Here is a 13032-nt window from a genome sequence, read left to right as displayed (position 1 = left end):
TAAACAAGTTACAGGATCTGTCAATGGAATACCAAGTGGTCTTTAAGACGAGAATGAAAAAGTGGAAAGGAAGCCAGAGATTGGAGAGCAAAGATGGGTTTTTTAAAACGAAGAGAGTGGGTAGTCATTAATGAAGCAGGAGAAGGAGGGATCATAAAGACATTTAAAAACAATACTTAGGATGTTGTAAAGCAATGCAAGGCTGGGAAAATAGAGTCAAAAGGGGGTAAACGAAAGAGAAGACAAAAACGTAATTATATATAAAATGAAGGGTGGTAAGCTGATAGCCATGAAGACCAAGAAGAAGAGTAGAGAAATAGAATAGTTAAGCGAAAATGAGAGATGAAATAAGAAATTTAGTAGCATGAAAGGAAAGAAAAGAATGTGCATTCCGAATATTAAATAGGTGAACATGGAGATGTGAGAGGAACAGGAGAGTATAGAATCAAAGATGATGCAAACATTGCGATCAGAGAGAGATATAGAAAGGGATGATGGGTGAAAGACAATAGATGAAAGAGGTAAAGAATAGGGATAGCAGGAAAAAGGGACCCCTGCGTTTTAGAGGGTTAGAGATACAAATAGTTGCCAGACAACCAGGACTGAATTGTGAGCAAGCAGAAAGAATGGACTGTCTAACTACAATAAAGGAAGTGAAGGAAAGAAATATTTTATAGTCCTCTGCACAGAAATGGTGAGAAAGACCAAATGATGCAACAGTGGAAGCAAGCGGAATGGTGTACAGAGTGAAAAGTTGGAGGCACATCACTGAACCTTGTGAAATTCCATATTGAAGAGGAAGTACAGAGGGAGATTGACTTGCCCAGGAAACTGAGTAGGTACGTTCAGAAAGATAAGAACGGAACCAGTCAAGAACAGATACTTCAAACACAAGATGGGAAAGGGCGCAGAGTAGAACAGAATGCTCAGCAGTGTCGAAAGCTTCTGGTAGAGCTAGCAGAACAGGAAGAGAAGATTGCTTAGAATAGCGGGCAGAGAAAAGTTTATTAGAAAAATAAAGAGAAGTGCTGTTTCAGTAGAATGGAAAGAATGGACCACATATTGAAAGAGTGGCAGCAGAGAGAAATGATTTAAGTGAGAAGAGACTTGAGTACTGACTAACTCGCAACAAAGTTTAGTGAGAAAAGGGAGAAGTGAAATAGACCAATAGTTTGAAGGTAAGGGAGAATCAAATCAATATTCTTTAGAATTGGAAGCAAAGAAGTATGCTTGAAGACAGACGGGGAAGATGAACTACGTAAAAGAATTACAGAGGTTAATAAGATTGAGAAGGTGAAAAAGATAGACTTTAGGAATTAGAGAAGAGGGTAAACGATACGGCAGCGTAGGCATTAGACAAGTAAGAACCAACATTAGTATCAGAGAAGATCTGGAATTGTATTCACCCAGACGAAAAGTCATTTGAATTTCAGATGGTTTGTGAATGCAAGCTTTTGATATGGACTCCACTTTTGGTGACTTTGACCTCTTGCCCTGAAGGAGTGTATTTCTCTCCACAAAATCTTTATCATAAGAGCTTCCTATTTTTCAATTAATCTGTCTGAGATATCTGGGATCTGTGCTCAGAGAAAAGTCTGTTCAGTATAAATATAAAATGTAGCTGTATCCAGCTGTCAATAAAAAAATAGAAACACTGGCACGAGTCTGTACATCTGATGTGTTTCTACTTCCTGTGCATGTTATACCATGCCTCATTCAGGCTTCCTTCTATTGCTAGTAGAAATGGCCTGTCCCAGGATATTTACATGTGCATTTTATTGACAACAAATATAACAATTCTAGCTCAGACACTGGTCTTAGTTTTGAATGAGTTACAAGGATACTGAGTTGGTACATTTTTTTTTTATTTCAAACCGTTGTTTAATTAGTTCGATCAACAAACTTTTACAACTTCTAAATAAAAATAATTTCTATGTTACACACTTTGACATACAATCTATTACAAGATTTCATTTCAATTGCATTATTCATTTCATATCTAGCCTTTGCTTTTCCTAATAAAACAGTTTTATGTACATAAAATTTTGCAATTCATGCTATGTAATTATTAGTACATTCTAATGAAATCTTAGTCCATCGACCTCTTTACCCTTTACAAGACTAGCAGGCTTGCATAAATACATTGCTAACAGTACCTCATTTTGTGTCTTCAGAATCATAATGAAGATACATCACCATATTGGAGTTAACTGAGAGACAATTTTGTAGAGAGACATATATGTCAATAGAATTCATTTGACACACAATGTATTATAGAATTCTCACAGCTAGTCTAAATACTTTATCTGGTTAGCTGATTTATCACTGCAGTCTCAGTAGCAACAATAAGTTTGTTACACCGTTTTTGTATTGAACATCCTCACCAGTTCGCTATTTATTACGAGTAAGAGTCTGCACAACGCTATTATGAGGCTCGTTCGAGTCCCCCACATACAGGCTAACCATATCCATTCCCTAGTTGCCTCAGTTAGCACACAATCACTTGCAATTGTTAATACACGCATCGACTCAAAATGGGCGCAAAATATTACTAGGTGTTTAAGAGTTTCTTGCGATGCACTATCTTTACAAAACCTACACCCCAGTCCCATCTGTGCTTTCCAGTGGTAACTCCAACCACTAATTCTTTCTAGGGTTAGGGATTGGTTCATTTTAAAGCGTAAATAAACTTCCCTGATTTTATTGCAAGGAAACTGGATTAGATAAGGTTTGTATGGCCGTCTTGAGGAGCAAAAGCGTGCTGCTTCCCTATAGCCCTTAAGATCTGCCATCGCAGAAATCGTTTTGCACCAATCATTTTCTATGATACGATGTTTGACAAGGCTAGACCTAAATTCCAGATCTGCTGGTGTAAGTGCAATCTCATCCAATAAATGAGTCATTTGTGTGTGATAAGTCGACAGGGACGATCGTTCCGGTGCAATCATCAGTTGCCCCAAATCTTCATATAGGCAGTTGGCGGGTGGGTATAACATTCTGGCAAAGTTGGCCAACATGCGCCAGTTACGGCGTGCAGATAGTGATGAAAGACCTAGTTCCTGCCTTAACACACTGTTAGGTGTTGCTTTGGCTAATCGAAGAGCTCCCTTCCACATACGTCCTTGTAGTTGATCAAGGTAGGTGCTTATATTTATGAGACACATGTCCAGAGCAAAGAGAATAACTGACTCTACTTTTAAAATATAAAATTCCATGAGTGGCAGCAATGAGAATTTACAGAACTTCAAGTATACTAGTCGCATTTGGGTAGCAAGCGGTGCAGCCTTTTTCTGTAGTACCTCTCTCCACATCGCCATCGAGTTGGAATCAGTTATAGTGTAACCGAGATAGCGAATTTGAGTAACTGTGGTTAGAGGAAAATTATCAAGGCTCCACTTTCGTGTAATATTACCCTTTTTAAGGTTTCTGAACACTACTATATTAGATTTTTCAACATTGCATTTTAGATTATGTGTCGAGCAGTAGGATGCAAATAGGTCTAGTTTAATTTGCATACCTTTAGGCGTTCGATCAAACAATACAATGTCGTCCGCAAAGGCTAACCATTGAATCTTCAAGTGGCCAAGCCTTGCTGGATAAGAAATATGGGTGTTCCAAATCTCATTGATACCACAGAGGTAGAGATTGAATAGGGTGGCTGCTAGATTGCAGCCCTGCTTGACACCTATGCCGATGTTTATTGGATTAGTTGTTGCTCCTTCGTTATTTACCCTTACTAAGTAGGCTTTATTTGTATGGAGTTTTGCTATTAATTGTATAATGTAAAGGGGTATCTTCATCTCAACCATTTTTTTCCACAACAGTGCTCGTATTACTGAGTCAAAAGCAGATGTAAGGTCGATCGAGGCCATATATAAGGGCCCTGAATCCTTAATTTTATGCTTGGCTAAAAGATGCGCCATAATTGACGCATTTAAGGGTGTACCCATCCTTGCGCGAAAGCCAATTTGAAACTTGGATAAGATCTTAAGGTCGCCAATAATCGCTTGTAGTTCACCTAGAAGCAAAATGGCAAATACCTTTGCGGCTGTATCGATAAGTGCTATCGGTCGAAAGTTGCTTGGATCAGATCTTGATCCTTTTTTGTAGATGGGGACAATGATAGAATTTAACCAAGACGGTGGAGTAGCTGTAGTTAGCAGCATGGTGTCGAACAGTTGCTTCAATATACCAGCCCACATAGTGGGATATCGTTTAAATACACAAGATGGAATCCCATCAGGACCGGCTGCCTTTGAATATTTAAGGGCAGATATGGTGGCTTCAATAATAGGAATCTCCCATAGTGGGAAGGACGCAAGAGCCAAATGGGTCCATTTAAATTTCAGAGTTTCAAATGTTGTTGGGAGAACAAATTTTTTTTCAAAGTAAGTACTCCATGTATGTGCTGAGATCGATGCTGACTGGTCGGTGGAAAGTACAGAGGTTCCTGCCCTAAGGAAACTCCAGGTAGATCTTCTGTCTCTGTGACAGAGTGTGTTGAACATATTTTGATTCAGCTGATTTTGAATGAAGTGCCTGTGATCCCTACATTGGTTCCGAAATGTATTTAGTATCCTTTTTTTTTCTATGCAATAGCTCGCCCAATTTGGAGCCATTTGGAGGAGCTGCCTCAGAGCCATTCTCTTTGCTCTTTTAGCTTTCACAATAAAATCGGAATGTTGCGGGGGCGGGCCAAGCACGGTACTTGTTGCCTTGATACGCAAGGATTGTATTATCTCAGACGTTATATTAAATAGCACATCAAGATCACGGTTTGACGTGAGGATGTAGGAGGTAGATCTTTGATACAGTTGGAATTGTGAGTAGATCATATCATTGACCTTATCGCAAAGGGTGGTAGTCCAACGAAGCGATAGGCCAGGCCGATCTCCTACTAGAAACCCTTGTTGATTATCAATGGGTAAATGCCCAATATGTAGTTGAAGGTTAAAGTGAATCATGTAGTGGTCACTGAGCCCAGGATCGTATATTGTTGTATTACTAGAAATGGACTGTAGTCCTCGCGAGAGGGCAAAGTAATCAATACAAGTAGATCTCTCACCTCTTCTCCAGGTATTGCACGCATCATTGGTGCTAAAAGGGAGGATGTCAAGTTCCCATGCTTCCAAGTAATCCAACCATAATTTACCTCTATACCTAGATTGGTGCATGCCTCCACAATTTGCAGAGGCTAGATTAGTTTTCAAGCAGTTAGCATTGAAGTCCCCTCCCAATATAATATTACAATTGGGATGGAGTGTCAATGTTTGGTCAAATAGCGTATCCAACTCTTGAAATACGTCCGGTAGGGAGATCATTACAGGATTGTGATATAACGATACCAGGAGGAGAGGCGTAGAATCCACTCCCTTGATTACAATCAAAACAGCCAACGTTGCCTGAGCTTTGAAAACATTGAATAACTGTATATTTAGTGCGGTGTTTATGCATATCGCCAGACCTCCGTACGGTCGACCACTAGAACCACGTTGAGCATTTACTTGCAAGACAGTGTATCCAGATATCAGGAGTTCATGAGTGCACATAGTTTCTTGGCATAGCATAATATCATATTTCATTTCACCATGCAAATTTCTAAACCATGCTGACAAATTGCTAAAGCCACAAGAATTCCAGGATACAATCGATAATGGAACATGTTACCTAATTGGGGATATTGTTCATGGCAGGGTTGCAAGTATTTTGCAATGCAACCAGCCATGACCAATCCTTACTGGAGTTAGATAGTGTTACTAATTGAGCAATCACCTCTGGGTTTACCCCACTCTGCAATTCGCCAGGGACCAGTTTTGGGGGTTGATCAGGAGGGGGTGCTAAGGGTGTTTCATTGAAAGATATGGCATCATCGATTGAGTCAAACGGATACGGCATTAAGCCAATAAACCGCAACTCCTCAGTGTATTGCAAGAGGAGATTAGTTATGATAGCCGATTGCACTTTGCATACCATGCGATTATTTTGAATAGGTGGCAATGTTATCCATTCTATGTCATGTGAGGTCAATGTGCGAAGACCAGGTATTCGATTAAAGGCTTGCATCAAAGCAGATCTATTTAGTCGCTTTATGCCTTTTTTGAATGATATGATTTCCCATCCTATTATGGTGGTAGATGACTTTGCAGATTCGCCTGGTGGTTCGTACTCCCTCCCCAGATTGTTAGGAGGTGCGCCCTGCCTAAGTTGGTTCTTATCTATGCCTTTTGTATTACAGGCAGGTGAATTCTTCTTGTCAATCTCTCGGCTTAGGCCTGGCTGAGGTGCCAAAGGAGATTCATGATTTGTCAAAATCATCCCTTCTGGAATTGTAGTCACCATGTCATTCTCACTATTGTGCGACAGAGGTTTGGCGCACCCACCTGTTTGAGTAATTTTGTTATCTAATGGTTTGAAAAAGTTGGATAAGTGCATTTGAGATGAGGAACGGCCACACTCTTCATTCATAGAATGCTTCATTTGATTATACTGTTTTTTTAAGTTTTTATTGGAGAGTGATTCCTCAGGTTCCTCATCAATTGAGTGTAGTTGCAATGCTATGATATTTGCCTGTGCTGTAGGAGCATAGGACTTCCCTGTCTCTAGTTTAATTTTTTCAATACCCTTTACGGGTGGAATCGAGTCCTGTTGCAGAGATTTAGAGACTTTTTCCCGAGTGGCTTTTCTTTTTAAGGCACGAAAGAATAACCTTTTTTCCTTCCTTGATGTGAAGGATCGCTCTTCAGATTTCGAAGAACTTTTAGCAGTCGGGACATGTGTAATGGGAAGTGTAGATGGAATATTCATGGGCACAGCAACCACTGGGGTGTCTAACTTAAATAAATTAGTTAGCGCTGAAGGGCTATCAGGATACAGAGAATGCACCTCCTCCTTGGCGAACACAGGTGGACCCAATTCTTCCTCTCCTAGATTGGGTTGGAGAAAAAATAAAAGTTGGTCCAATTTTTCAGCATGTGAAGCCACTTTGCTACATAGTTGGCTGTATGTGAGAATCTGGCATGTATCAGAAGGTTTGGGGGCCATCAATGTTTGAGCAAAGGATTGAGGAAATGCATACGTGGTGGGGGGAGGATTCATATCATTAGATTCGTTAGCAAGTAGGTGTGGGAAGTCTGTTTGGGTGGTTGCTGAGGTTCCAGTAAGAAGTCCCTTTATCAATGGTTTGGGTCCATCAGGAACCAGTCGCAGAGTATCTGCAAATATAAAGCCCTCAAGTTTGGTGATTTTCAATAGGATTTCTGTGAGGGCTGTTTTGCAATCTCTTAGTTCGTAGTGAGTGTATTCGTGACCACGATCTAATAAATTGAGTATCCTTGTAAGGACTGGGTAAGATGCCTCAAGAGATTGTATGTCCCCTGTAGGTTCCAATATGTCAAAACCCAGGGGGTGCACCGATGTCTGTTTCACAGGTGAATCGGGGGTATCTATACCCAAATGATTGGTTACACACGGCTGCTTATTAGGAGAAGATAAACAAATCGGGGATGATGGCCATAAGCTAGAAACAGGCATCTTGGGAGATTGAATTATGTTGGCAAGGCGAGGAGGAGAAAGCTTCAAGTCCTCCCCCTGTAACTCCTCCTTGCAGTGCATATGGACATCAGCTTTTTTTGAACTCGTGAGTGTGACAGGAGTCGAAGGACCCACTGATAATCTCACCCTTTTTTCCAAAGCAGCAAGTACCACACGCGCTAATATAGAATTGTCAGAAGGGGAGGACGGGGTGTTTTCATTAGCATGCGCAGACCCCAGGACATCAGTATCCATGCGCATACTGAGAAAGCTTTTCCGGGAAGATTTAGGTGACAGCTTTCCAGCGTGCACTTTGCACTCAGCGGTAATAGATCCTTTATTAGCTGGTATTTGTGCCTGGGATCGAGCGTATCCGAAGGCCACCTCATGTTTTATTAGGTCGTGGTCAGTGATTGACCCCCATTGAGATGCTAGAGTAGAGCTCGCACTCCCCCCATAAGCGCTTGAATTTTCCATAACTTTTGGGAAAGGAATTTTTTTATTTTTTCTGTTTAGTTTCGGTATTTTTGGGGACAGAGATTTCAAGGGATGCCCACTTCGCAAGCTTGCAACCATTTATCACAGTTTTGAATGACCAAGGCAATTAGTGAATTGTTGCAAATACTTACTTGCCCCGCACACCCCGCCTCACTGCCTAACAGCCCAACAGTCCACTTGGAGCCCACTTCGATGCGCGCGCGCGATGCGCGTGCGCAAGGGCTAAATAGGACGTCGGCGTCGACGTCAGCAGGGGCCGAGCAGCAGAGGCGGGGCGGAGCAAGCGTGAAAGTGACTGCGAGAAAAATAGAAAAGGGGCTAAGTTAATTAATGGAAGCTAGCAAACAAGTAGATACAATTGGGAGACTCCAATGAGGTGCCGCGGCGATGCCGCGGCAGTTCTTATTGAGAAGGTGAGTAACTGAGTTCATTACTTGATGTGTTTCCCAGTACAATGTTTCGCCTTCCAGGGGTTTCCTCTCACGCACGGCGCTGCAGTAAACAAGAAGAAAGTTCCATATGAGTCTGGCGCCTGCAGATAATAACTTCTTTCACAAAGTTCCGAGCAGCCCAGACAGCCCAACAGTCCACTTGGAGCCCACTTCGATGCGCGAGTTGGTACATTATGAAAGGGTACTTATTAAAAACAATCAATCTTCATGGTGCTGATAAACATCTTAATCAACATAACACAAAATGCAACTTAGGCTAATGCACCTTCTTACAAAAGATATCTACCCTTCATGAGTCCATGCTACACAATAAAATACTACACACTGGTTGTAAATGTATTTTACTCTCTTAAAACATTTCTGTCTGTACGTACGTACGTACGTACGTACGTACGTGATATGCCTAAAAATGTGGTGCTGCACAAAAGTGTGCTGCCATGTATTGCCACCATACTGTGCAGGAAGGCCTAACCTGAATCATGCTTAGTGTATTGTTCTCAATCAATAATGATATGTAGGCCTCAGTTGCAGTGCCTATAATGTAGGTTTGGGACTTCAAACTAGCGTGCTTACATTGCTCCTTCATCTCTATACTTGCTGTACTGTGTAATCAAAAAGAGAGTTTCCCAAATGCTTCCTTGTCTCTGTCCTAATCTTTTGTGTATCTGCTAATGGACTAGGAACTATATTCTCAAAAGGCTTCTCTTTGTATCTCACTAGGAATTCTCAAAGTGCTTTCCGTCATGCCTTTCCTTGCTCCCTTTGAATAATGTTAATTATTAACTTAATATGAACAGCAGGTGTGTGCTTCTAAAAAGATAATGCAAAATAATGTGTTTCTGTTGTAACTATGGCTGGTCATACCCGCGTCTTCAGTTGCAAGCAGATGTCACCGTTGTCAGAGTTCATATCTGCAGGGCTTCCCACATCTTCAGATCTTCCAGGCTTCTTCTCTCTGCTTTGCCTACATGCACGGATGGGGTTCCGCACCTCGGCCTTTGTCTTCTCAGGTTCTTCTAAGGCTAGTCTCAAGCTAATCTTATGCCCCCTTTTATACTGTTTTACTGCTTATTAAAATGTAATCTAACGTGTGAACTGCTGTGTCTTACATTGCCTCATATTTTTGAGGGCCAAATACACGTAAACTCAAGCGTGATTTTCTGAGGCGTCCATTACCTCACAAGACACTAATGTGGTTGTTTATTTATTGGCTATCTTATTCGTTAAAAATGTCCCTAGAGAATTGGGTCCTTGACCTTCTGCCTATATCTAGATCCTCGTCTTATGTTTCATCTGCTTGGCTTAATTGCTTCATGAGATTAGAGAAGGAATTTGTTCTAAACTGTGTTTTACTGAATTTGTGTCAGCAAATTGCAAAATAAAATGTTGGGCCTATTAAATGCTGAAAGTTGGATGATGGCTTTTATTTGACTTTTGAGGCCTTTCAGCGTAAATTAAACCCTAGTATATGTATTGTGACAAATCCAGGGTTAGTGTCACTGCACCCATTGGGCGAAACTTTTCCCATGAGGCCAGGGAGGTTAGGATGCAACCTGATAGTCCCCCTGGGGATGGTGCTCAGCAGGTTAATCTCATGGGGAGGGAAACCCTCCATGGGACCAGCGACGATAGTCTTGGTAGAATGCGGTTTTCACCAGCTCCATTACTGTCCCCACTCTTTTTGCACCCAACTCAATCCGCTCTAGTCCCCCACACCTCTATGTATTTTACTAGAGTGGAGGACTTAATCCTACTGGGATGAAGAAGAGTGAAGTTTACCCAGGTAGAATACAAATCATCACTGACAAAAATAAGATCCGGCAAGGAGGCAAAAGCCCAACTCTGAACCAACATATGCAGTGTAGCTTACTAGAGGCAGCCTAGATGATAAAAAGCAAAGACGGACTACATACTTTGTCAAGCCGCCCTGGAGGATTGTGTAACCAGACTCTGGTTGCCTGACGAGGGAACTGAAGGAAAGGTGGAAAGAAGCAGAGATGCAACGGGGACCTGGCCGGTTGCGGAGAAAGAGGAAACCTGACCGGCAAGGCCAATGCAAGAAGGAGAAGGTGCACAGTCGAGGATGCAAGAGGGAGCCGAACGCAGAATTTAATATGGATTGACTTCCCTTCTAATGAAGTGAGAGCAGTAAATTAGAAAAGAAGGAATTCACTCATTAAATCCTCCTAAATATAAACATGCAAAAAGAACCACAAATGCGGAACGATCCAACCTATTCAATTTTAATCAACTCTCACTTAGCCTTTTGTAAAGTACACCATATTTCAGGAGCACTATATCCCTTTGTGAAGTGCTAAAAATAAAATACACAGGTTCAGCACAGTATATTGTTTACAACCATTCAAAGGGCTAAGTAAAATAAAAAGCAATATCGGGTTTCGTAGGGTATAATCGTTTGCTGGTCCGCCATTGCCCTTGTATCAGTGATAGAATTGTGAATATTAGCATGTCCACACTTAGATAGAATTGTAAATATTGGCATGTCCACACTTAGATAGAATTGTGACTATTAGCATGTCCACACTTAGATATAATTGTGAATATTAGCATGTCCACACTTAGATGGAATTGTGAATGTTGGCATGTCCACGCCTAGATAGAGTTGTGAATATTAGCATGTCCACAATTAGATAGAATTGTGAATGTTGGCATGTTCACGCCTGGATAGAATTGTGAGCATTGGCCTGCGTCGCACCTAGACAGAATTGTGAATATTGGCATGTCCGCACTTAGATGGAGTTGTGAGTGCTGGCATGTCCGCGCCTGGATAGAGTTGTGAACATTAGCCTGCGTTGCATCTAGATAGAATTGTGAATATTAGCATGTCCACACTTGGATGGATTGTGAACAATGGCCTGCGTCGCGTCAAGATGGAATTGGTAATCCTAGCATGTCCACACTTGGCTAGAATTGTGAAGGTTGGCATGTCCAGGCTTGGATAGAATTATGGACATTGGCCTGCGTCGCATCTAGATAGGATTTTGACTGAAGGATAGCATACCGGCACCTAGATGAAACTTGAATGTTGGCATGTGACACACTTAGAGCTGTGAACACCAGCCTGAGGCGCATCTAGATGGGGCTGTGAATGTTGGCATGCCCACACCTAGATGCGCCGCATCTAGATAGGATTGTGAAGACCAACGGGTGCCACACTTAAACAATACTGTGAATGTTAGCATGCTAAAGGTCAGGTAACCCACTAACCAATATAACCTCAAACTCTGCATACTTATCTCACTCAAAAACTCACACAACCATCTCTCGCACCACAAGCCGCACGCACTTCACAACACTGCAACAACACAGAAGCCGGAGCAACAGCACACGCGGACTGACACCGATCCAATACCTGCACCAAAGCTCAGCATCTGGTGTATACGGAGCTGAAGCTGCCAACAGAACACCACTCCTCTCACTATCCTACTCCTTCTTCACCTTACTACCCCCCCCCCCTTATCGTTTACAGATCCGCCAGAGCGCCTGGGACCAATTCCGTTGGTGACGGTCTGCGGTACAAATACCTTTAACATTTAACATTAGTGATGTTGGCTAGCTGTGTTCGCCTGCACTGAGAGATATTACCCTAATTACTGCCAATAATGGTTCAAGCTAATGGTGTTGTTTAGTGATTTGCGCTTTGCCGCAGAGATAATTATTTCATTTTATATAGTACTCTCTTATTCAAAGTCAGTTTAGTTATGCTCGTCACTCATGTTGGTATTGTCAGCTGACACGCGTTTCGACACGTGGCCATGCATTCTCAAGGCTGTACATTTGTTGTCAAAGTGCAGAGCAAATTCTAACACATAATATCAAGATTCATAACACAAAATTAAAATTGAGATTAAAGAAAAAGAACAAGACAGTGTGGACATCAAGACTAAATGGTAATATTCCTTATGCATACTTCATGTGACACAAACCACAACACTGCGGCAAGTGGGTGGCATGACACTTTTGCATATCACCTACCCAAAAATTACAGTCCACTAACCAATAGCTTAGCTGTCACGTACACCCACAACTATGGTTAAGAACTCACACTCCCATATATCTGGCACGGGCTATGGGGTGCAACACAAGACCGACCCATGTGACGGAATATCGAGCAATAATTAATGGACTAAAATGTATAATGTTAAATGTTAATGATGACATGTTAAACTATTATCAAGTATGAGTTACAAAGGAAGTCATATCCTTGGTTGTTTTTTTTTCTCTTATGTTCCGACCATCTGCCCCCACTGCTATGTAACATTATCCACACTGTCTTGTTTTTTTTCTTTAATCTTAATTTAAATTTTGTATTATGAATCTTGATATTATGTGTTATAATTTGCTATGCACTTTGACAACAAATGTACAGCCTTGAGAACGACCAAGTGTCAAAACACGTGTCGGCTGACAATGCCAACATGAGTGACGAGCATAACTAAACTGACTGTGAATAAGAGAGTAGTATCTAAAAGGAAATACTTACCTCTGCGGCAAAGCGCGAATCACCAACACAGCACCATTAGCTTAAGAA

The 13032-nt window shown here is 41.5% G+C and overlaps 1 protein-coding gene across 2 annotated transcripts in view; it reads right to left on the bottom strand.

Moving 5' to 3' along the window:
* Nucleotides 1–13032, bottom strand: part of RUFY4 (RUN and FYVE domain containing 4) — a 239506-nt gene that overhangs the window by 110680 nt on the left and 115794 nt on the right. The gene's annotated exons all lie outside the window — the stretch shown is intronic.

This window comes from Ambystoma mexicanum, chromosome 9 (assembly GCF_040938575.1).
Source record: "Ambystoma mexicanum isolate Mex_15411 chromosome 9, UKY_AmexF1_1, whole genome shotgun sequence".
In the NCBI taxonomy this organism is placed as follows: Eukaryota; Metazoa; Chordata; class Amphibia; order Caudata; family Ambystomatidae; genus Ambystoma; species Ambystoma mexicanum.
This window is presented reverse-complemented; position numbering and strand designations above follow the sequence as displayed.